We start from the raw sequence: 26754 nt of genomic DNA, 5'->3' as shown, positions 1-26754 counted from the left end.
AAGTTGTTTCTTCTAATGTAATTGGATTTATCAGCTTTTGTATTTAAAATTTATCCCTTTCATATTTGTCTTAGAATTATTTATATCCTCAGATTATAAAGCTGTTTACTTTCCTTCATTTTCTTATTAAATCTTTAAAACATTTTCGTTCACATTTAAAGGTCTTTGAAATTATGTATTTATGTTATTTAGCATTATTAAGACTACTGTTCAGTAAATGTCCATTGTTTTTTTGTTTTGTTTTTGTTTTTGGTGGTGCTGGGGATTGAACCGAGGGCTTTGTGCATGTGAGGCAAGCACTCTAACAACTGAGCTATATGAGCTATATCTCCAATTGCCATTGTTTAATTTGTTCATCTCAGGATATAAAAGTTAAAAGCTTGAATTTTATTTGTGGCTTGTGAGCATCAGTACAGTTAAGCAGTTCCAAGAACAATAAACCAATCATATCGTGAGGTTACTCTTTCCTGTAGCTTATGCAAAGAAGCTGTTTATCTCTGAAGATGTCATTAAACTATACCAATAGAAACATTTTGAAGCTTACACTTTAGTGAACAAAATTCATGGCAAAATTAATTTTTTTTAACTGAGAGCAAATCAATTGCTTAACTTTTGTATTTAGTTCTATTTTATGTTAGAAATCATGTTAAATACTTAGGATACAGGATTGGGAACATAGCTCAGTGGCTGAGCACTTGCTTAGCACACATTAGGTCCTGGTTTCATTCTGTAGCACTGAGACAGGGAAATTAGGAAGGGGAAGATATTTAGGATAAAGAAGCAATTGATATCATCAGCTCTGTGTTTGAAGACCTTGTAGTTCAGACGAGAAAACTAAAAACAAAAGAAGGGCATTAAAGTGACATAGATGTTTGGGAGAAATTTGTACATTGGAATTCCAAAGAAAATGTGCTTGATTTGTGGAGGTGCTGAAAATACTTTTTTAAAGAGGGTAATTATTAAGTTTTCCATCATAAGAGGAGAGTCTTTGTTAGGCATCTAGGGGAAGTACATAGAGCATTGTAATCAGAATCAGACAATTCCAATAGCTGAATGTGCTAGAATGATGAGGGAGCCAGTTGAAGAGGTGGGAAGGGTGGGGGTTTGTCCCTTAACTTGCTGATAATTTTGGGCATTGGATATCAAAGTTGGGAGCCACTGGAGGATTTTAAACAAATAACTAATTGGTACAGATTTTTTTGTAGTTGGTTGGTGCTATATTGGTATTTGAAGAAGTTAGAGAACTATTATTCTGAGAAAAGGGTGCTGAAGACCTTAATGAAGGCACTAACAGTGGAGACAGGAAGATAGGAAACACAAAGATTATACTAAGAGTTTGGTGTAAAGTATCTTGGAGAGTAATTGAAGAAGAAAGTATAGTATATGGATAGTATTAAGTGGATGGGAGAGACGTAAGGATGAGAATTCTAGGTGAAGGGCACATTTGGGGGCTGGATATTGAGTTCTGTTTTAGAAATGTGAGTGTGAAGACTCTGTGACCCTCTGGGTGAATATATATGTGGGTCTTAATTATAGATTGGGAACTAATCAGATTTAGATCTTGGTGAAACTGAGGTGGATAACATCAAAAAGAAGGAATTAGAGGCTGGGGCTGTAGCTCAGTGGTAGAGTTGCTTGCCTAGTTTGGTGAAGTACTGGGTTCGATTCTTACCACTGCATATAAATAAATGAATAAAATAAAGGTCCATCAACATCTAAAAAATGTTTTTTTAAAAAAGAAGGAATTATAGAGTGTTTTTTGGGGAAAGGATTTTGGAACAGAACTTCAGAAAGTACCAGGAAGTAAGAAGGACTAGTGACATTATCTGTGGCCTTGTTTATAATGATAGAAAACTATAAATATTCAGACTGCAAAAAGCTTATCTTTTATGGAAGTTGAGGACATATCATGTGCATACATGTAGTTGTAATGAAATTTTTTTTTACTTAACATTAAATGCATGCAAACAAAGTATTAACTATAAAAGCATATGATGAACTAAACATAAACTAAATTGAAAATAAAAAAAAGCTAAAACCAATTAAAAATAGCTTTCACTTAATAATAAAGGGAGCCTTCTTAGGTATTGTGTTTTGAATGAAGTTAAAATAAAAAGTATTATCTATTATGTAATTATCACACACACGCACACACACACACCCCACTAGAAACATACTGAATCCAACAAAATTGGGTTTATTAACTTAGAGTAGTGAGGGACAGAGCACTTAGTGTGGTATCTTTTTTTTTTTTTTTTTTTGTAGTTGGACACAACACCTTTGTTTTATTCATTCATTCATTCATTCATTCATTTATTTATTTTATGTGTGCTGAGGATCGAACCCAGGGCCTCACACGTGCGAGGTGAGTGCGCTACCACTGAGCCACAACCCCAGCACTAGTGTGGTATCTTGATCATTTCAGTTAAGAGGATGTTAGGACTTACTAGGATTCAAGTTTATGTATTAGGCGATTTGGGGAGAGGGTCAAGGAAGCAGGAGTTAGCTCTGGGTTGAGTATTGTCAGAAAGCAGGAGTAATTCTGTGATTGGGTATCTTGATGTTATCAAGAAAGCAAGAGGAGTATAGTAGTGAAGCTAAAACTAGAGTTGGTAAGGGAGCAAACCATACTAACCAGGAAAGAGGAGTGTATGATTGATTTTTCAGTTTGAAGAGTGTTCTTGTTTTTGTCTCTGTTCAGATGAGGTCACCTGGTAGCCTTGTCTGATATGTATATTCTCTGAATTGGTTATGGTGAACAGAAGAACACCAGGCCCAACTGATAGTCCCTGCTGACATGGCTTCCTCTTGTCTTTCTCAGTGTCTAACAGTCATAATGGAAGAGGAGAATTCCAAAAGGCTTGGACATAAATGCTGGGTTTTAGGAACTCCTCTAGTAGTAGTTGGGATACAATAGAGACAGTAATTAAGGAAGGTGTGGAGATGAGGTAAGGAAAGGCCAGTTGGTACATGGTTTTAATTTATATGCATGTTATAGAGAAAAAATAAACACATTTACCCTGTTGGTGTAATTGTAAATTAGTACAAGTATAGAAATCTGTATGGAGGTGCTCCTCAAAAAGACTAGGCATGGAACCACCATATGATCCTGCTATACAACTCTTTAATAATAAGATTAAAATTACAAAAAAAAATTTATACGCACATATATAACAAACAGATAAAATGATAAAATGCTTTCAGGTTGAAAGGTTTAACGTTTGTTGACAACAGTAGAGAAAAATAAGGGTAGAATTTCTAATGGTAAGATGTATACACTCATACTGAAATCAGAATTTATAATCTCCATGTGGCTGGGTTCATATCCCTTAAAAATTAATCTGAGCACATTAGTGGAGGCTGACACCTTTGGGCTCATATGCACAGCATCCCCATTAGTGCTGGCGGTACTCAGTGGAAGGAGCATCCTTCCTCCCTTGTGCTTTTGGATGAGGTTGTCTTTCTTGAGATGCTTTTGAAAATAATGTCTTATTTATACACAGTAATAAACTGAGGAAGGAAAACTTCCATTGTTGGAGAATTCTGTTGACAAATTGTTTTTAAGTCCTTTTTGTGTAAAATTTTTAGTACTTTTGTTACCCATCTTATTTATTTTAATCATAATCAGAGTAGTTTTAGAATATATATAATACAAATCAAACCATGCTATAATAGAATATTAAAATAAATGTACCTAATTCATACCCATATTTTTAAAAATTTTATGTTATTAACTCTATAAGGAAGAAAATCTGAAAATAAATGAAGTTTTACAGTGGTAGAATTTAACCTGTCATATAATCGAAGTTCTGAGATGGCCCATGAAGTATAAAATCCAATTTAAAGACAGAATTTAGATTTTTATTATCGTTTCATTTAATTTTTGACATTAAACTATTAGTATAGGTTTAATTTATTGTTAAAATACAGATTTTAATACTTAAATCATTATTTGTGTGTATAAAATTTGTTGAAAGTCACCAGTTATATTTAACTGCTTTTTCCTCTTTAGACTTGCCAGCTGTGTCATGTTACAACTGCCCATGTATAAAAAATTAATTTCTTCATGTCCATTCATTTCCTCTTGGACTCCAATATCATTAATCATTCACTGACATTGACATTTAAAGTCAATTTTATATTTAGATGACCTATATTTATTAAAGATAGTTGTTTATTTAGTTAGAAAATATATTATTTATTTTAACTTTATAAAGTTTACTTATACATAAGAATCTTATACATTTAAGTAAAGTGAATAAATTGTGTCTAAATTAACTATGAATACATCTAGAGAGTAAGAGAGACCAGGTAAATTTTTTGATATTGTGAATCTTTGTCATTTTAATGATTTTTTTGTTATTAATTAGACTTAAATAGTTGGTAGAAACTTGTAAGGAAATTGAAAGACAAATTGAAAGTAAGGAAATTACTTATAATAGATAGACATTACAAGGTTAATATCCTTATAATGTAAAAAACTCCTGCAAATTATGAAGGGAAAAAAAAGCATCCTTATAGAAAATGGGCAAAGGAGAGGAACATGGAAATTCACAAAGGTATAAATATAGAAATTAAGGAAATGTAAGTTGAAAGTAGCATATCATAAATGAACGTTTGATAAAGATGTTGTTAGTGTTGATGGTAATACTTGAAGTGGGCAAGCTTGCAGAGAAATATACCTCTGATGGACTATATACTGATCAGGTTCCTAGAGTATAGTCTGACAATCTTTGTCCAAAATGTGTAAATAAAGACAGATGTACATGAAGATATTTATTATAGTACTATCTGTAGTAACAAAGAATTAGAAACAACTAAATGCTCATCATCTGGTGATTACTTATGTTCTGAACATCAGTGTAAAGGAACATTCATTGTATAGCCATTTAAAAAAAATAAAATTCTAAAACTCAGATTGTTGAACTGTGTTCATCAGTTTTTTTATTTCCTTAGCATTACTTTGAGTACCCCTGGGAGAGGGGAGGCTGACCACATCTCTCTTTTGCATCAACCACAACAGATTTATATGTGTGTGTGTGTGTGTGTGTGTGTGTGTGTGTGTGTGTGTGTGTGTGTGTGTTTTGCTGAGAATCAAACTCAGGGCTTCAAATGCTTTATCACTGAACTATACTTCTGTCCTCTGTTTCTTTGTTGTTTTTTTTTAATACAAAAGTTTCAAATAAGATTTTTTTTTTTTTTCTGGAAAAAGGATAAGAGAGGGGGAACATTTAGCTGCTGAAACTAAGACCTTAAAATGTTCAATGCAGCAGAAAGAAATTTGTGTTACTTTCCTTAAAAAAAAAAAAAAAAAAAGTAGTGTATAAATAGTGTATATCAGGAACCCAGTATTTTTAAAAAAAGTTACATTTTTATCCATCTATATGTGTGAGTGAATAAAAGGAAGTTTATGATAGTAATGGTAGAGAAAAGGTAAAAAAAAATGATCATGGTATTATGATTTTTACTATTGTTTTTCCTTATTCTTGCCTCTTTTAATTATTATTTTTTCTTTTTCTTTTTCTTTTTTTTTTCTTTTGCAGTACAGGTATTGAACCCAGGGCCATGTATAAGCTGGGCAAGCATTCTACCACTGAGCTACATCCTCAATCCTTTCCTTGGGTAGCTGGGATTATAGGCATGCACCACCACACCTGGCATTACCTGTATTTTCTAACATGAACAGACACTGTGACTAGGGGGAAAAACATTGCTGTCATTTTATAAATCTTCAAATGTGTTTACACATTCACATGCAAAGTTCCCTTTCATCCTGATTTGCTCAGAACTAGCTTTGCCCTTAGGGTAACTATTCAAGAGACTTTATCTGTATAATAAGATGCTTTTGTAACTGAGTTTCTGTTAGACTAGGATTTTGAATTTAATAGGTAAAATCATTTTAGTTTAAAAAATATGAAAAAAAGAACAAGCAAGTGTTAAATTAAGGATATTTATTAAACTTAAATTGAAAATTTGCCCTTAACTTAGAATAATAAAGACTAACTGTATGATTTATTATATCCCAGGTACTGTTCTAAATAGTTGACCTATTTTAACTTATCTATTAACAACACTGTTTTCAAGGTATTGCTATTATATTCAGAAAGCGTAAGTAATATGACCAAAGTCATACTGCTGATTAAAGCTACCTGATAGATCAGAGTTCTATCTCATTGAAATCTGGTTCACATTACTAATTCCCTTAAATTTTAAAGCTCATTTAGATGGCAGATGCTAAAAAAAAATATATAAATACATTGGCATGTACATATATCTTATATATTTTTAAAATCTCATTCTGTTAGAGGCTATTGATTTGCATTGGTTGAATGCAAACGTTGTCTGTTTTTTGTTGCTATAACAATATACTCGAGAGTGGGTAACTTTATAAAGAAAAAACATTTATTTTGCTTTTGGTTCTGGAGGTACAAGGGTAGGCTGGCATCTGTTTGATTGTGGTGAAGGCCTCATGATTACATAATGGCAGGAGCACATGCAGGAGCCAAAGACCACATCTCCAGACCGGAAGCCCAGAGCAAGTGGGAGGCCTCATGTTGCTGTTGTAACAACTTACTCTCATGATTGCTAACTCAGGATTCCATAAGAACTAGCCCCTTCTTATGAAAATGTTTTAGAATCCTGTCTGTGGTATCACTGGTTTTGAGCTACTGATATTTTTTAATTTTAATTTTCATTTTTTTTTATTTTGGGTACTGGGGGTTTAGCCCAGGGGTGCTTAACCTCTGAGGCATATCCCCATCCCTTTTTATTTTTTATTTTGAGACTGGGTCTCCTTAAGTTGCTTAGGGCCTCTCTAAGTTGCAGAGACTGGGCTTGAACTTGCAATCCTCCTGCCTCAGCTTCCTGCATTGCCAGGATAAAAGATTTGCGCCATCATTCCTGGCATTATGGTATATTTTTAAAAGTAAGCTGAGTACCACACATGTCTACACATACAGTGCCTATCTAATATGCTGTGTCTGTGGAACATATATAAATCATTAGTCCTGGGAACATACACAGGTAGTTTTTCATACTTGAAAATGGCATTCCTTTCAGTATTATATTCTAATCAGGCTTCCCATGTCAGTGGTATCTGTGCCTGACTTATTTATTCTGGTAACTGAATGTGCTAAACCATCCACATATTCTATTATCCCCATGACCCTCTATGACTCCATGAACCTGGCTGAGGAACCTGGGTGGAAGTCATGTGTGCATGCAAAGACTAATAATCTCTATATATACTTTTTTTTTTCCCTCCTAGATAGCATGCCTCCAAAATACTGTTTTGGTTTTATGAGTGTTTTAAAAACAAATGATCAGATTTCTAAGGGAAAAGGACATGTGTAAGAAAAAGGAAGATTTGTTAACAAGGTCGGTCAAGTATAATGACAAATAGGTAAAAAAGACAGGGAAAAGTAAGTCAAGAGGAAGCTTGGTGCTGAAAATACCTTAGAAAATAGTAAACTGGGCGTGGTAGCACACACCTGTAATCCCAGTGACTCCAGAGGCTGAGGCAGGAGGAATGCCAAGTCCCAACTTGGCAACTAGGGAGACTCTGTGTCAAAATAAAAGAGCTGGGGATGTAGTGCAGTGGTTAAGAATTCCCTAGCTCAGTCCCCAGCTTGGAGAAGTGGTGGGGGCCCGGGGGAGAATGAAAACAGTAGGATTATTGAAAGGTGATGAGCTAATTAAGTAGATGTGCTGATATCCTTAAAATAAAATGAGCCCTTCTTCAGGTGTTTCTTGATTTAAAAAAAAATTCATATCCTTAGCTGGGAGATAATTTTTAAAGACAGCTTTTCAAATATTAGAGTTGGTTTCCAATGTATGTATCAGAGATCACACACAATCATATAAGTTAATGAAGCCTTTACTTAAAATTTTATTTATTTATTTTTCTATCTGCTTAAATAAAATGCAGCTCATCAGTTCATTGTACCAGATTACAACCACTGCCTTTGCTCTGTTTCCTTTCCAGGCATTCCAAACTGGTCATGAGCTTCTCTTTCCAGGAGTAAAGGTGTTGGGGGAGAGAATAAAAAAAAAAAAAAAAAAAAAAACTTTTACTATGGGAAAGCTGAGGCATTGTTTATGTGTAGCCAGTGACTTATTCCATGAAAGAATTAGAGTTTTAGAACTTATTTCATGCCTGGAAAGATCCCTTAGGGCTTTGTGACCCTTCTGTGATCATTGGAGCAGGCTGAGTACTTGAAGAGATCCTCCAATTTTCTTAGAAGAGGAGGATTTGTTTATTCTTCACCCAACCTTGCACCAGCCATAAAGGTTTCCTCCTAAGACTGCTCTCTAATGTATAGATTGGAAGCCAAAAGTGTTCAGGTAAATAGGAACATTCCAAAATAATGTGCTATCTCATAGTCACTGTCTATTAATTCTCTTACATTAATGGGATTGATCTCAGTTAATGACGTAACTGTAGAATTGTGCTATATACGATGGTTGTTCCTAGCCCTCATATGGCCATTTGAATTGAAATTATTAAAAATTAAACTACTAGGTTTCTTAGTTGTACTAATAGCATTTCAAGTTCTTGATAGTCACATGGCTAGTTGGTAGTACCATCTTAGACATACCCATCATTGCATAAAGTTCTATTGTTAGCGCTTCTGTACAGCATATATCTTTAGAGGAGGTCATCATTTTGTCTCCTCCATGGCTCAGTGGTATGGTATGTGTTTATCATGTATAAGTCCCTGGGCTCAATCCCTAACACAGACAAAACAACACAACACACACACACACACACACACACACACACACACACACAAGCAGTTTACTGAAGAGAAGCTATTGCACTTATGCAAACTGGGCAGTTATTCATTATAACTTTCATGGTACATTACAATGACTGGAATTGGCAACGTAGGTAACTTTTTGTGGACAGCAGTTTTGTTCAAGTTAATCAGTTATAGAGATTTACTATGTCAGACTGTAACTTGTGGGCCTCAGAGTTACTAACCTAGAAGACAGGAAATTATGACTTTTTCCTACTTTTGCCACTAGCTGGTTATAAGACTTTGGGTAAGTTAATATGGAATATAATTTCTTTTTCTTTGACATATAGATTTAAATTTAAATTAATTTTCTTTTCTCAGTTATGGGAATTGAAGCCATGGGTGCTTTGCCACTGAGCTATTTTATTTTCAGACCAGGTCCTCTCTGTGTTGCCTCCAGCTTGCCATTTTCCTGCTTCAGCCTCCTCAGTGTCGAGGCTACAGGTGTGTGCCTCCCCACCTGGCCATGCTGGGTTACTCTGAGGCTACACAGTGATTTCTTGGGTTTCTTAAAAAATTAATTTTTTGATGACCTGCCTGACCCTGTTTCTGTGAAAACTCATGTCTTCTGTGTGTGGAGTTATGCTCAATAAAGTCCTCTATTTTTTTTTTTTTTTGTAACTCCAATTGGTGGGTACTATATTTTGTTTTAATCTTTGGCTCATTTTGTTCAGCATTTTTATCTTTGTTATCTTTTTAAAGCATTTTATCAACTATCATTTCTGTTGATTCTAATTATAATTCAATTTCCAAGAACTCTGTTAGGATTTTGGGAAGCTCCTGTCTTGTTTCGTAGGTACATTATAAATTTTTATTTATCTAAGGACATTAATTACAATTTTGCAAGACTTCTCCTGACAGCATTTCTGTTTCCTCTAGGCTCTCTTCTATCGTTTTTGGCTCCTTTCTCTCATGGGGAGGTGTATGGTGATTCTGGTCTTTTTATTTTCATGCTGGGGATGGAACCCAGGGCCTCGGATGTACCAACGTGTTCTCTACCCCTGAGGTATAGCCCCACCTTGGCTTTCAGTTTTAAGAGTGACTTAGGCATCTACAAAACAATCTGAGAAATGTGATATTTATCTTACCTGGGTTGATGTGGGATTGTGTGAGCCAATTTGTAATATAGTCTATTGTACACACCTTTGACTTCTCAATATTCATATGCACGCTTTTCCTAATCTCCACACAACAGAATAGCCAAAGCATCATTCCTCAGCTTTAAGTAGTGCAGGTATACATGCTTGCTGAGCACAGTGGCACATGCCTGTAATCCAAGGGACTAGGGAGGCTGAGACAGGAGGATCAAAAATTTTAGGCTTAGGATGGCCCTAAGCAGCTTAGTGAGACCCTGTCTCAAAATAAAAAATAAAAAGGGCTGAGCATGTGGCTAAGTGGTAAAACACTTCTGGGCTCAATCCTCAGTATAAAAAAATTTTAAAAAATATGTGTGTGTATTTATATATATATATATATATATATATATATATATATATATATATATATATATATAGATAGATATATAGATAGATAGATATATAGATATGTATCTATGGGTATATATATTTATCTATAGGTATATAGATATATAGGACAAGCTTGTTTTTTCCTCTACTGGAAGGGTCTTAACCAAATCACTGCTTGTATCTCTGGTTGTTTTCATCCTTCCTCTGTTTCATACACAAACATTTCAATATATGGGCTAAATTAAACAACTATTAGTAATGCAACATATATTTCAGGGAATGGAAAATTGAGAGATGAGTTAAGTAAATGTAAATAGAACATTTAGGGGAGAAAATACAGTTAACTATGCTACTTCTTGTTTCTGTAAGTCTTTTCTTGGCTATCATTTGTATTTATAACTTTCTCTACTACATCTTCTTCAGTTTGGGTCTAAGTTACGGTTCTTTTTCTGAAGATGTTATTATATCATCCCTAGTGGACTTGAGTTCTTGTAAGGTTTTGCTGGATATAGGAGCAATAAGAAGTGATCTAGAATATTCCTTGGTTTCCAGATAGGTGCCTTCCTGCCACTGGGTTTAGTAATAACTCTTCTGTATTGATAGCTAAGATCAACCATTTGGAGCTATAAAAATCTTTTTTTTTTTTTTTTTTTTTTGCCTTTTCAGTGGCATAAAGAGCCCCAGAAGACAGAAGGGTATACAAGGCCAACAGGTATACAAATTGTTGAATTTAGAATTCAATGGAAATACTGTCATAATCTCTAATGGAAGCTTTCCTCTTTTAGATGCTGAGATCTCTAACAGATTTGAATCCAGCATAGACAAGGAATAGACATTTGTTAGTAGTTCATTAGGTGTAATGGTGATGGATTCTTTGATATAAATAGATCCACGTAAAAATTACTTCATATTTTACATCCTTTTGGCTTATACCATAATCTCACAAGATTTAATTTTTTAAAATTTTTTAATTTATTTATCTGTGTGGAGCTGGGAATTGAACCCAGGGCTTTGTGCATGTGAGGCAGGCACTCTACCAACTGAGCTATATCCACAGCCACAAGATTTAAAATTTTTGAATTGTTTCTTTTGAACAGATACAAAAAATCCTGACAGTTATACAAACTAATGGTCTACTGTATGATGTTTCAGTACATGTGTACATTGTGTCATGTTTAAATTGGTTCAAGCATACATATGTATCACCTCAGACACTTATCATGTTATGCTGAAACTCTTCCAGCTTTCTGAAATATGCAACATATAATTGTTAATTATAGTCCCTTTACTATGTGGTAGCACTCTAGAACTTCCTACTCCTATCCAACTAACTCTTGACTCAAACTTTCCCCAGTCCTTTTTGCTCCATGTGTTCCCCAGTCCCTGGACATTTTTCTACTTTCATCTTCTAGGAGATCAACATTTTTACATTCCACATATGAGTAAGATCATGTGGTATTTGTTTTTCTGTGCCTGGCTTACTTCACTTAACACAGTGATCTTTTTTTATTGGTGAATGTTTTTCTGTTGTGTACCACATTTTCTTTATTCGTTCATCAGTTGATAGTTGCTTTTTGTTTCTGGAATATTGTGAGTGTGCTGCGGTAAACATGAGAGTACAGATGTCTCTTCAACATACTGATTCATTTCCTTTGGAGATACACCCAGTAGCAGGATTGTTGGAGCACATGGTGCTTCTACTTTTAAATTTGGGGGGTACCCACCATGCTGTTTTTTATAATGCTGTAATAATTAATATTCCCACCAACGATGTGCAGAGGTTCCCTTTTCACTACCACATCCTTATCAGCATTTGCTTGATAGCTCTCTCTTTCTCTCTCTCTCTCTCTCTCTCTCTTTTTTTTTTTTTGTCTTTTTGAAAATAGACATTGTAACTGTAAAGAAGTAACATCTCATTGTGGTTTTAGTTTGCATTTCCTTGATTATTAGTGACATTAAACACTTTTGTATACCTGTTGGTCTTCTTTTGAGAAATATCTCTTTAGGCCTATTGCCTATTTTTTAATTGATTTTTTTTCCTTTGGCTATTGAGTTTTTGGAGATCCTTGTATATTTTGGATATTAATCCCTGTCAGATGTATAGTTGCCAAACTTTAAGAAAAAATTCTTTGTTTTATTTGTTTATTTTTATGTGGTGCCAGGGATCAAACCCAGAGCCTCACACATGCTAGGGAAGCACTCTACCACTGATCTACAACCCTGGCCCCTTTTCTTTCATTTTGTAAGTTGTCTTTTCACTCTGATGCTCCCCCACCCCCAACTGTGAGGAGGCATTTTAATTTGGTGTAAATTTGGTCTATTTTTGCTTTTGTTGCCTTGCTTTTGGGGTGTTGTCCAAAAACACCTCTTGCCAGTGATAATCTGCCCTATATTTTCTTCTAGTAGTATCATAGTTTCAGGTCTTACATTTAAGACCTTATTCCATTTTGAGTTGATTTTTGTAACTGGTGAGAGATCGAGATCTAGTTTTATTCTTTAGAATGTGGATATTCCCAGCATTATTTATTGAAAAGAAATTTTTCTCTTCCTGAATTGCTTCGGCACCTTTGTCAAAAGTCAGATTACTGTATGTGAGTGGATCCACTGTAGAGATCTGTTCAGTTAGTGATACTTATCAATCCACATACTGGAACCTGTCATCGTTATATAGCTGTATACTGAGTGATGTAGTCAAGTAGTGTAAGTGCTATACTCAGTTCTTTTGTATACTTTGTCCTTTATGTTTCTATATGGATTCTGGAAGCATTTTGTACCCCAAAAGCCTGATGAACTTGTGGTTGGGATTTGTTGAATTTGTCAAACTGCAGAGAATGAACAGTTAACAATATCGTATCTTCCATTCCATTACATAGTGGCTCTCCCCATTATTTAGCTGTTTTGTAGACTTCACTGGAAAGCTCTTACACATCTTTCCTTTAATAATTTCTCAGTTATTTTGTGTTTTTGATATGGGATCTATTTGTTAATTTCTGTTTTCCAGTTTTTTTGCTGTTAATGCATAAACATACAGTAGATATTGGTATCAGATTTGCTTCCCTTCATTTATTATGGTGGTCTAGTGGTTTCCTTGAAGATTCCTTAGGGGATTCTTCATAAATAGTCATAATATCTGTAAATAGAGACATGTTTGCTTTTTCCTTTCCAGTATTGCTGCCTTTTAACATTTTATTGTAATGGCTAGTACTGAGCATTGCCTCCCATTCCCAGGAGAAAGGATTCAATATTTCATTATTAACTTTGACTTAGCTTTAGACTTTTCAGAAGTGCCATTTAGTGGATTGGAAATATTTTCTGCTGGTCAAAGTCTGCTGAGAATTTTTGTTGGATTATATTTTAGTTGGCTCATTTTGTTATTTTCAGTTATTCCATTTCATCTGTACTTCTTCTGGTTAGTGAGCAGAAAAACCATACCCAGACTCAGTTTCTCCTGCTGTATACTCACAACACAGAGTCCTTGAGATCTCTCTTTTTATATGAAAAAAAAAATCACCAAATGTTTGAGGATTTCCACTACCAGCAAGCAAGCAGACATGGGCTGGGAGTCCTCTAATTCAGTTCATTTCTGACACTATATAGATAGTGTCAGATTCCACAGGTTGAACGCTCAGTCCCATAGGACTGCCCTCACCTCATTGCAAAGCCAGCCCTCCGGAACTTCAGAGTAACTGCAATTTGGGATCTCTACTGCTTCCTCCTTGAGTTTGATAAATTTGCTAGAGCAACTCATAGAACTCAGAAGAATACTAAACTTACATTTACCTGTTCATTATAAAGAGAATTTTAAGAATACAAATAAACAACCAGATAAAGACATAGGACAAGGTCTGTAAGGACCCTAAGCACACAGAGCTTCTTTCCCTGGGGAGTTTGGATGTGCCATCCTCCTGGCACATGAATGAGTTCTTTTTATTATTGTTGCAATACCAGGGATTCAAAGCCAGGACTTCATGCATGCTAGGCAAGTGTTCTATCGCTGAGTTACCCAGCCCTGGGAATGAATTCTTGTTCACCTTCCTGTTAGCTGGCATGTATTCAGCTGGGTAGAAGCTCTCTAAACCCTACACTTTTGGTATTTATGGAGACTATTACACAGGCTGGATTGAAGCATGGACAACCATGCAGAAATGCGATTGGACAAACAAGGTCTGATATAAAGCCGATAAACTGAGTGGGGAAATTCAGCGCGGCCTGTCTGTTCAGATTCTTCTTGGCCTTTGTGTAGCATTCCTTCCTTAAGGGGATGGGCAGGACACCTTGTGAAATGGGGGTCCAGTGGTCTACTATCAAACAGGATCGGTCAGAGAATTTCTTAATAGCCAGCAGGTTGAGGGTAGGGAAAGATAAGAATACATTTTTGGTTTCTGTGACCTGTTTTGAAGAAGATAAATTCTAGTCTCTGTGACCCGCCATGGGGAATAAAAGAGCAGATGAAAGAAGAACAGGAGTAGGTCAGAGGGAGAGAGATTTTGGTTTCTGAGGCCTAAAGTGCCATGACATTATTTTAGTCACTTATAATAATAACAAGGGACATGAAAGTGGCTTGGATGTGATGAACTCATTTTGATTTTCTGGTTTCTGTAGTTCACGTTCTGTTTTTTTCTTGCCAAGCTACCTAAGGGTTTATCCAATTTGTTGACAGCCCTAACTTTTGGCTGTCTTAGTTTTCCTCTGTTGTTTTACCCTCTATTTTATTGATTTTTTTCTTTTCTTTCTTTCTGTTTTTTTTGTGGTGCTGGAAATTGAACCCAGGGCCCTATGCATTTGAGGCAAGCACTCTACTAGCTGAGCTATATCCCTAGCTCCTGTTGATTTATTTTCTTGTTACTTTCTTCCTTTACCAACTTTGAGTTTGCTTTGTTCTTTTTTTTTCATAGATTCCTAGGAAAAACCCTATGACATTGGCTTGAGATCTCTCTTTTTATATGAAAAATAGAATTACTTAATTCTGCAAGTTTTTCTCAATGGATAGTTTTAGTTACATCCTACAAATTTTGATACATTTAAAATTATCGTTTGATTAAAAATTAATTTCCCATGTGATTTCTCCTTTGATCCATCATATTAATATTATACATTATTTAATTATGGATGTTTCTAATTACCTTATTGGTTTTTATTTTAATACTGTTTTGATCAGAGGACATGCTATGAAATACATTGAAATTTTATTTTCCCTTGGTGCTGGGGATTGAACCCAGGTCCTTACACACATTAAACACACTTTCCATAACTGAGTTACATCCCCAGCCCTGAAACTTTTTTGGTGAAGGAAGGTACCAGGTATTGAACTCAGGGGCACTCAGCCACTGAGCCAGATCCCCAGCCCTATTTTGTATTTTATTTAGAGACAGGGTCTCACTGAGTTGTTTAGTGCCTCGCTTTTGCTGAGGCTGGCTTTGAACTTTTTATCCTCCTGCCTCAGCCTCCATAGCCACCAAGATTACAAGCATGCGCCACCATGCCCAGCTTGAAACTTTTTAAAAATAACCCACTATTACTGTCTATGGGCTATGTGAAATTGCAGAGAATTATTTTATATTTGTTGGGTGTAGTCATTTTTTTTTTGTATGAATGTCAAGTAGGTTAAAATAAATAAAATAAAGGACAGTTTTTAAAGGTCTCTGTCTTAAGTGATTTTTTTTTCTCTACTTCTAAATCATGGAGGATGGTATATAAAAAACATCTCCAGCTATCCTTCTGTTTGGGATTTGTCTAATTCTCTTTATAATTACAATTCTTGATTTATACGTCTTAGGGCTCTGTTAACAGGCACATATACATTTATGGTTGTTATGACATTTGAATTAGTTGGTTATTTAAAAAAATATTTATATTTTGTAGTTGTAGTTGAACACAATAACTTCACTTTATTTATTTATTTATTTTTATGTGGTGCTGAGGATCGAACCCAGGGCCTTGCATGTGTGAGGTGAGCACTCTACCACAGCTATAACCCCAGTTCCTAATTAGTTGGTTTTTAAAAATTTCATTATGAAATTTCTCTATTTCTGATTGTACTTTGTCTTAAAGCTTTTCTGATGTTAGTGGTATAATAAAGCTGTAGCCTTCTTATTCCTTTTTTTTTTTTCTTTTCATATTTTGTCTTTTTCTATCCTCTTTCAGCCTTTTTGAGTATTTATAAACTGGCTCTCGTGTAGGCGACAAATTGATTAACCTCTGCATTTTAGTTGTGTTAACTCCATTGACAATGTAATAATGGTTTGTATGTCTGAATTTGGATGTACCACTTTGATAATTTCCTCTTTACCTCTTTTTTGTGAATAACTAACTTCCTCCATTTCTCCTACTTGTATATTAGTGTATTTCTAAAATTCCTCTATAATTAATCCATTGGCTTCCTAGTTATATACTTTTTGGTACTGTTTTTAGTAATTGCTCTAGAGTGTCCATTCTAAAGGGGATGATATCACAATATGGTGGTGAGAATTATTTTTTGTTGGGGCAAAAGGATTCTAAATATTATAGTAGTTTGTGGTCCTTCAAAGAGCCACAATAGGGGTTAGGGTTGTGGCTCAGAGAAAGTGTGCTCACTTAATATGCTTCAGGCACTGAGTTTGATCCTCAGCATCACATAAAAATAAAATAAAGGTATTGTGTCCACCTACAACTAAAAAGTAATTTTTTTTTTTTTTAAAAAAGAGCCACAGTATATAAGTAATTATTTATGGTACTAAAATTCACATTGGGAAACAAATAGGAACAAAGGCTCCTAATGGGAGAGTATAATTAAAAAGTAAGAGCACTGCTCTAGGTTTGTAATACATGTTCCTCCTTCAATTATACATAGTATATGTGGGCCTAATATTTTGCTACTTCATGGAAAGTCAGAGTTATGTATTTTTTTAAGTCAAGTCTATAATTTTTCCATTTGATGAAACATAGGATCATAAATTTGTTTTTTAAAATATGTTTTTAGTTGTAGATGGACACAATACCTTTATTTTGTTTATTTTTTCATGTGGTATTAGGGATCAAACCCAGTGCCTCATACATGCTAGGCAAGCGCTTTACCACAGAGCCACAACCCCAGCCCAATAAATTTCATTTTTAAAGTTGCTTTATTTAGCTATCATCTGTTAAGTAGATAATTGTATAAGTTTACTTAGCCGTTGTTTACTAAATACTTAATTTCAAAGAGGAGAAATAAAATAAAATACTCTTCCATAAAAGAATCAATTTCATATGATTCATTATATTAGCTAAGAAGTTTTGTGGTAAAAGTTTAAAAGCTAAGAAAATTAAGGGATAAAGGGTGAGTATGGGTTGAGTAGGGAGGCCTGCTGGAAGCCAAAGCTTCAGGATTCTAAACCTTATATTGATTGTGAATGTGTTATTAAGGAATGCTTGGATTTTTCCAGAGTATGTTATACTGGGCATTGCGATGTACAGGGCTTTTAGTGGTATTAGGTAGAGCTTTGAGTTCTGGTTCTGCCATTTATCAGATAAGACCTTAGGGTTCTTCATCTCCTCTTAAAGATGAAAAGATATAGCTATTTTTTTTAAGATAGAGAGAATTTTTTTAATATTTCTTTTTTAGTTATCGGCGGGCACAACATCTTTGTTTTGTATGTGGTGCTGAGGATCGAACCTGGGCCGCACGCATGCCAGGCGAGCGCACTACCGCTTGAGCCACATCCCAGCACCGATATAGCTAATTTTTATTCTCTCTCTTTCTCACCTTGATGCTTCTGTCTGCCTCAAACATATATTGAGTACTTGCTATGTTTCTGGGATGATTTTAAGCATGGAAGTGAGAAATTATATTTCCTTTCCAGAAGTTCATAACTTTCTAAGAACCAAACGTATTGTAATATGGAATGGTAAGTGTTACAATACATATGGTATGCACTTGGAACATGGGAAAAGGAATGCCTACATTTTTCTTGAAATTGATATAAAAGGCTTTGAAGAGGAGGTAATGTTTAAATTGAAACTCAGTGATGTACAAACATTTGCCATGTGGGGACAAGGGATAAGGTAGTTTGGATCAAATGATTCTGCAGGTAAAAGCATTCAGCCAGTGCTGTTAATGATACATGCTCAGTACATACTTGTTTTGTCTCAGCTGTTCCTTACCTGTGTGCAAGTGGGGAGCACATTGGAAACTTAAATAATATAAACTGTTTACTGAACTGTGGACATTGGGCTAAGCACTGTTTTAGGTATTTTACATTTTATTATTTGGGACCCATTAATAATTATAGCAGATAGTTGTTATTCCTAGAGAGATTATTAATTTATATATAAGGAAATTGGAGCACATTTTTTTATTGGTTGTTCAAAACATTACAAAGCTCTTGACATATCATATTTCATACATTAGATTCAAGTGGGTTATGAACTCCCATTTTTACCCCGTATACAGATTGCAGTATCACATCGGTTACACATCCACGTTTTTGCATATTGCCATACTAGTGACTGTTGTATTCTGCTACCTTTCCTATCCTTTACTATCCCCTCTCCCCTCCCCTCCGCTCCCATCTTCTCTCTCTACCCCATCTACTGTAATTAATTTCTCTCCCTTGTTTTGTTTTTTGTTTTTTTCCCTTTCCCCTCACATCCTCTTATATGTAATTTTGTATAACAATGAGGGTCTCCTTCCATTTCCATGCAATTTCCCTTCTCTCTCCCTTTCCCTCCCACCTCTCATCCCTGTTTAATGTTAATATTTTTCTCATGCTCTTCCTCTCTGTTCTTAGTTGCTCTCCTTAATATTTATTTTTTAGGTGTAGATGGACATAATGCCTTTATTTAATTAATTTATTTTTTATGTGGTGCTGAGGATCGAACCCAGGGCTTTGTACATGGTACATGTACCACTAGCTACAACCCCAGCCCTTGGAGCAAATTTTTTTTTTTTTTTTTTTTTTTTTTTAGCAAAAAAAAAAAAAAAACTTATTTTAAGTAAATTTGTGGTCAGACACCTTGAATTTGTAAGTAGGAGGATCAACATTCAAATCCAGGATTTTTTCCAATGCCATTTGAGAAGTGTTGCCAATTTTATTGCATCCTTTTCAGCTTTGAAGTACAGGTCAGATGGAGGGATTTATGTAAGGTTTCCTTTAATATTCAAGACAAGTAGTGATCCTATTCTTGTGAAATTATTTGATAATTTGATTGGAGTAAATTGGACTTATTCTATTTAAGTAAAATTCTCAGCAAACATTTACTTCAACACTACCACCATAGTTTTTAAGCTTCTGTTTTCTTAAGGGATTTAAATTTAAAAAAAAAACAACTAAAATCTTGCTCTTATTTACTGAATTGGGACATACTGAGCATGCATAAAGGAAAATTTCTGTTTTGACTAAAAAATAGTCACCATTCATTTCTATCTGTGTCCACATAGACAAGGAGAAGTTATAAAGATTTTTAAAAATTCTTATAACTAAAAGTAGTGATGTATATTTTATTACAAAAAGAAAAGAGGGAGTCTTGTCCAACTGTATGCAACTTGTCCAAGGTTATATAGGAAGCACATTAATTTTATCCTTTCTCCCTTCTTCCTTCTTTTCATCCTTTCTTTCTTCACTCCTCCCTCCTTCCCTTCCTTCCTACCATCTCTTACTTTGTTTTTGTCCAAATTTTTAAATATTTTTTCATCTTTTACTTCCAAAACACTTAATTGTGAATTGAACCCAGGGACCTCTGTCTCTGAGCTACATCTCCAGCCTTTTTATTTTGACTCAGATACTTGCTGAATTGCTGAGGCTTGCATTAAACTTGAGATCCCTCTGCCTCAGCCTTCCAGGTTGCTAGGATTACAGGCATGCACCATGGTGTGTGACTCAAAGATCATGTTTCCGAGAAGGCTTTTGAATTCTCTGATTGTTTTTGTTCTTGTTTTATTAATGCTATGTTGCCTTAAATATCTCTGAGAGTACTAATTAAATGATCTGTCAGGTTTTTTTGGTTCTATCAATTATCTTGACCTCACATGTTTTGTGATTCTTGAAGAACTCTTCAGGTGTATGAATGAGGAGTAAGAAGGAGGGATAGGAATGATTTAAGGTTGAATGGGTAGGTAGCTGACTTACACCAGTGGTTTTCTAGTTGTGTGCAGGCTTCAGCATCTCCCTGATATTTCCTTCAGTATCTGTAGAGAAGTGCCTCTTGTTTGCCTTGAGGCATTATTTGGCTGTGTCATGAGTGTAGGTAGATATAGGGGTGGAAGAAGGGAATGAGCTTTAGGTCCTTATACCATTAACACCTCAGTTTTAAGACCTACTGTGTTCTTGTCCTTTGTCACAGGCATTGTGTCTTAGCACAGCCTATTAGGCCTTTGAAGAGTATTGGTTCCTACTTCAGTGCAGCTCTGTTAGTTTTCTAGGGTGTGGTTTCTTTAGCTCAGCTTTCAGTGAACATTCTAACTTAAAGAAATTTGTTGAATTCTGTTTTTTTGTGTGCATGTAGTATTGAGGATTGAATCTAGGGGCGCTTAACCACTGAACCACATTCCCAGCCCTTTTAAATATTTTATTTAGAGACAGGATCTTGCTGAGATGCTCAGGGCCTTGCTAAGTTGCTGAAGCCGGCTTTGAACTCATGATCATACTGCTAAACTGCTGGGATTACAGGTGTGTGTCACCACTCCTGGCTGCCATGCAGCTGAATTCTGTTTTCTGTTGATGGCATCCTTCCCATTATCTTCCTTGTTGTGAATCCATTTTATTTTATTTTGTTATTATATTGTCATTTTGATGGCTTTTAAAGACCAACTTGAGGCGAGTCTGTACAGCTTGCTTTCTTGAACTGGAATAAAATGTATTCTTATTTCTGTGGAGAATCATATAACTACACTTACGTGCCTTCCCAGTCTAGTTGGAGAGAAATTATGTGCCAAGAGAGATACTGTCTGGAGACATGGGTAGAAATACTTGACAAATAAAATACAGCATTTGAACTGCTCTCATTTGACTCCATATTCCTGTTATTATTCTTTTAAACAGTAGGGAGGAGGAACATATGTGTAGCAAGGAAATTGAAAGCTCATCTATTTGTAATTCTGTAATATATTTGTGTCACAATGAATTTTAAAAGTTGGAATAAAAATAAAGGGAAGCAGAGAAAAGGGAAACTCACTTTGTTGGAAGAAGAGGAACCAAATTAGCTGTTCATGTATGATATACACATTCAAAATTGGCCTGTCCCATTGTAAGCACACTGTGCTTTAGCACACGACAGTAGTTCCTTCTAAATACTCTTCATTCATTTATCATTTATTACTTTGTTCCTTTATTCATTCAATTCCTGATTCTCTTCTATACAGAGTATGTTTTATTTTGTCCTAACAAATTAGGTATAGATGAAAATATAAGCCCATATTTCAAAAGTTCTTCTATTATTATGTACAACTTTTTTAAAAAAATCACCAATATATATTCTTAGACCAGTCTTCATGTATTGTGAGACACATCAAATGTAGATGATAATGGGTAGAAGGAAGAACAAGAAAAAAAAAGTCCACTTTAACTTTTGAGTGGAGTCTTTGGATAGCATTGCTACCTTGAACCATTGCAATACTGTCTGCTTTTGTGTGTGTGTGTGTGTGTGTGTGTGTGTGTGTGTGTGTGTGTGTTGGGGGGTACTGGGGATTGTACCCAAGGGTCCTTTACCCCTGAGCTACATTGCTGCTTTCTGTAGCGAGACAGGGTCTCACTAAGTTGCTCAGACTGACCTCATACTTGCAGTCCTTCTGCCTCAGCTTCCTGATATGCTGGGATTACAGGCATACAATACTGAACCCGGCTGCATTTTATTCCTGATGAACCATATATAGTGTCTCTTTGACATTAAATGAATTTTATGATATTCTTTTTGTGACATTCTTTTTATGACATTGAAAGAATTTTATGCACTGGAAGTAGAAGTAGGTAGAAAAAAAATCTGATTTTGCATGTGCAACTCATTTATAAAAGAATTCAGTCCATTTTTTTCTTTTTTCAATTGAGAATTAGACTAATAATCCTTGATTTTATTGATGCTAACTGTAGAATTATTTTAAGTACTTATTGAGTGGTAGTTATTTGCAGGCATTATGTTAAGCCCTTTGGAAAATACTTGGAAAAAAGATGTATATTACATTCTTAGTACGTGAACTAAAGAGTACTAAAGAGTAGAAGATGAGTCCAAAAGAGCAAATGAGATGTAAGGCATATACAGATATTTGCATTACATGGCAGTATGCTGTAGAAACTATAATAGAAAATTCAATTAAGTGAAAAAGAAAAGAATCCAATTTGGGGCAATTGAGACTGGCTGGGTACAGTAGTGCAGGCCTGTTATCCCTGTGGCTCAGGAAGCTGAGGCAGGTAAAAGCCAGCCTCAGCAAAAGTGAGGTGCTAAGCAACTCAGTGAGACCCTTTCTCTAAATAAAATACAAAATGGGGCTGGGGATGTGGCTCAGTGGCCGAGTGCCCCTGAGTTCAATCCCTGGTCCCAAAAAAAAAGAATAATGGATTTTTAATAAAAATTTGCAGATCAAGGGGAGAAGTTCATTTTTGTGACCAAATATAATGAACTAATTCCCTACCTTTTAACAAATCTTTTCCACCTGTATGGCAGCTACGTTAATAAAATAGCAAAGACAGAATATTCTCATAATTCTCTCTGAATTGTAGTCTTTGTATTGCAGAGCCATTGTAAGGATAGTCATTCTTATTTTTGCTCAGGTATTATGACAGGGGAGGAGGGGAGAGTGTGTGTAGTGGAATTAAAAAAAAAAAAGTGTTCTTTCCGAATATCATGACAAATAGTCAGAATTTAACTTTAGATTTGAGAAAGTAGTTCACTTATAAATGATAACCTATCAAAAGTCTTAATGATGTTAAATGAAACTAAGTTGGTGAAAAATGCACCTGTATGCTAGGAACTAGGAGATAAGTGATAGAGTTTTTGTTGCTGAAGCAAAACATAAACATACTAATATCTAAAATTAAAACTGCTGTTCCTTCATTCTCACAATTTCAGTAGTTCAGCTGTGTTTCACTTCATCCCACTTACATAGACACTTTCTTGAGTGGGAAGGAAGAAAGGGAATGAAAACAAAAAGAGCTATTTACAGTTAGGAGAAAGCTTAGAAGAAAAAAATGAGATGATGCTGTAGAATTGTTAAAATAGCTTTAAAAATGATGATTTGTTATTTTAAAGAGTGCAGACAGTTGTGGGTTTTTGCCCTATATGCCATCAGGTAGCAAAGTGGTGCTATCAAATTGTAGACTAAAGCATGAAGGATTTCACTGTCAGGTGATCATCACTAGAAATAGGTTAGTAACTCTGATATCATGTATCATATTACTTTATCACAATGAACAGTCTCCTTTTGTGTTACATTTTGAAGTGTTTTTATTTGTTCCTTGTAATGATTTGGATTATATATAATTATAGTCCCCTTTATCTGAAAAGCACACATTCTATGACCCCTCTGGAGAATGCGTAAAACCAAGGACTCATGGGAAAAACACTGTGTACCTATCCCTGTGTGTACTGTTTTGTCCTTTAAACCCATAACACAAATCTAATGCCTTTTCCAGCTTCACTAAGCACTTGACTCTACTGTGGCTATAACTTTTGCAGTTTGAGGTGCAGCAGCAAAACTAGTATGAATTTCTTTTTCCTTCTTTACAATGTCATGGGTCGATTTGTTTTTATCATAGGTCTTAGCAACTTCAGCATCAAGTCAAGAACTTTCACCTTTTCACTTAAAGGAAGCAGTTTATAGCTTCTCCTTGTTGTCTCTTAATTGCCCTCAACACTACTCCTGCCCTTTGGGATCATTATTAAGTAAAATAAGGACTACTTCAAGTAGGTTATAGCAAGTTTATCTGATAACCAAGATGACTACTGTGGGAAGTGTATGCAGAGTGGTCCCACAGAATGAAGGGGATGATTTAAGTCCTGGGTGGGATGGAGTGGGATGACCAGAGATTTTATTGTGCTATTCAGAATGGTAAGCGATTTAAAACATACGAATATTTTCTGACTGCCATTGACTTTCAGGCAACTGAAATCCTGAGACGCAAAACCATGGATAAAGGGGACTACTGTATTTAACTGCTTTCTGTTACTTTAATAAAACACTTGTGGCAAGGTAATTTTAAAAATTTCATTTAGTTCCAGAAGTTTAAAGGCCAAGACTAGGTGGGGTGGAGAGCATTGGTTAGATCTCTGGCAAAGGCCCAAAGGTAGATGGCTTTATGGCAGGGGCACATCTGAGAACAAGAGACTCTGCAGTCTCATAGTCCTTTCCAAAAGCATGTGACTGACTTCAAGATCTCCCACTTAGCCAGGTGTGGTGGTGCACACCTGTAATCCCAGTGGCTCTGAAGGCGGAGACAGGAGGATCAGAGGATTGAGAGTTCAAAGCTAGCCTCAGCAACAGTGAAGCACTAAGCAACTCAGTGAGACTCCCAGTGGCTCTGAAGGCCGAGACAGGAGGATCAGAGGATTGAGAGTTCAAAGCTAGCCTCAGCAACAGTGAAGCACTAAGCAACTCAGTGAGACCTTTACTCTGAGTAAAATACAAAAAGGGCTGGGGATGTGCACAGTGGTTGAGTGCCCCTGAGTTCAATTCCTGGTACCCCCCCCCCAAAAAAAAATCTCCCACTTAATGGTTTCACACTGTTTTCTAATGCTGCATCAGGAGACCAGGCTTCCAGCATTGGAACCCTTGGGGACAAACCACAGTGAATTGCCTGTGGAATCATGAACTTGGCTGGAGTTGGGGTGAAGATTTTCTGGTTCTGTATTTCCCTGAGTACACTAGTGAGCTGTGCTTATAAAGAAGATTAATAAAGAACCTTAATTGATCCCAGTTAAGTCAGGATCAATTAAGTCAGGAAATTGCTGAGTTAAACACATTAAACAAGATTTTTATTATGGTGGCAGTGATGGAGGGGAAGATGTTTCTGAGACTAATATGCTAATCTGATTGGCCCAAGAAGAAACATACAGGATTTCACAAACTTATTTTACCGCAAATTCCTGTTTCTGTGGAGTCTTTTTCAGATTCATTGTTAACTCAGAATTCAAATGGCTTGAATTTACAGACAAACAGAAAGTAAATTAAATAGTTTATTCTAAGTTTACTTGAAGAACTGGATTTGAACCAAGGTCTTATACCATATTGTATTTCTTTCTTTTGCCCCTTCCCCCCAGATGCAGAAAATTCTCTTCAAACTGCATGGTTAGATTTGTCAATTGTACATGAAAGGGTTTGAAGAAGTAAATAAAACTAATTACTGAATTATTTTTAGTAGATTTTGAATTGGCATATTGACTTTGATGAAAATAGTAGGATTGAAACAACCAGTGAGCATTTGACATTAAAGTTACAGTTTTGTCATTTGGAAATTAATTTTTTTTGCAAAACTCAGCAGTTTTCAAATTATAAAAAGCTCAAAAAGTGCAGTAAAGTGCATACAGAAAACTTTCTACCTTCCTAGACCAGGATTGAAGAAAATGACTTTTTATGATTTAGTGTCTTGCTCCAAATCCCATCTCTGCAGAAATAACATATATCTTTTTTAAAAAATGACATAGGGCTGGGGATGTGGCTCAAGTGGTAGCGCGCTCGCCTGGCATGCGTGCGGCCCGGGTTCGATCCTCAGCACCACATACAAACAAAGATGTTGTGTTCGCCAATAACTAAAAAATAAACATTAAAAAAAAATTCTCTCTCTCTCTCTCTCTCTCTCTCTCTCTCTCTCCCCTCTCTTTAAAAAAAAAAAAAAATGACATAGATGGCATCATGGTATACATATTGTTCTTTAGCCTTAACCTTTTACTCAACAGTATTATGTGCTCATCTTCCCACATAAATACATGTAGAACTAAAAACAACAACAACAACAACAACAAAAAAAAACTTAATGACTTTATAATATTATAGTATTTGGCTTCATTGTAATTAATGTAATCATTGGGATTAAATGGACCTTGAGGGGCTGGGGATGTGGCTCAAGTGGTAGTGCGCTCGCCTGGCATGCGTGCGACCCAGGTTCGATCCTCAGCACCACATACAAACAAAGATGGTGTGTCCGCTGAAAAAAAGCTAAAAAATAAATATTAAAATTCTCCTTCTCTCTCTCTCTCTCTCAAAAAAAAAAAAAAAAATGGACCTTAAGGTAGTTATGATTTTTTTTTTGGTTAACCAAAAGGTACTATGATGGTCCTTTTTTTTTCTTTGAACTTTGTGTAAGTTGTTTACAGTAGAATTCTTGTAGAACTGCTGAAAGCTTTATAGTTTGGAAATAAAAGAAATGGTAAATATCTGAGTAAATATAAAAAAAAGAATTGCTGGGTCAAAGAATATGCACATTTACATTTTTGTATTGCTAAATATTATAATGATGTCACTGAACTTTAAAAAACCTATACTTTTGTAATGGATCACAAGATATCTTACTTTGTTAATTTTAAAATTATTGAGAGAAATTATAAATAGG

At 35.3% G+C, this 26754-nt stretch overlaps 1 protein-coding gene across 3 annotated transcripts in view; it reads left to right on the top strand.

The window, feature by feature from the left end:
- Lin28b (lin-28 RNA binding posttranscriptional regulator B) overlaps window positions 1-26754 on the top strand; it is a 112220-nt gene that overhangs the window by 38173 nt on the left and 47293 nt on the right. The window lies entirely within an intron of this gene.

Source organism: Callospermophilus lateralis, chromosome 6 (assembly GCF_048772815.1).
Source record: "Callospermophilus lateralis isolate mCalLat2 chromosome 6, mCalLat2.hap1, whole genome shotgun sequence".
In the NCBI taxonomy this organism is placed as follows: domain Eukaryota; kingdom Metazoa; phylum Chordata; class Mammalia; order Rodentia; family Sciuridae; genus Callospermophilus; species Callospermophilus lateralis.
The sequence above is the reverse complement of the archived record's forward strand: the minus strand, read 5'-3'. Positions and strand labels throughout refer to the sequence as shown.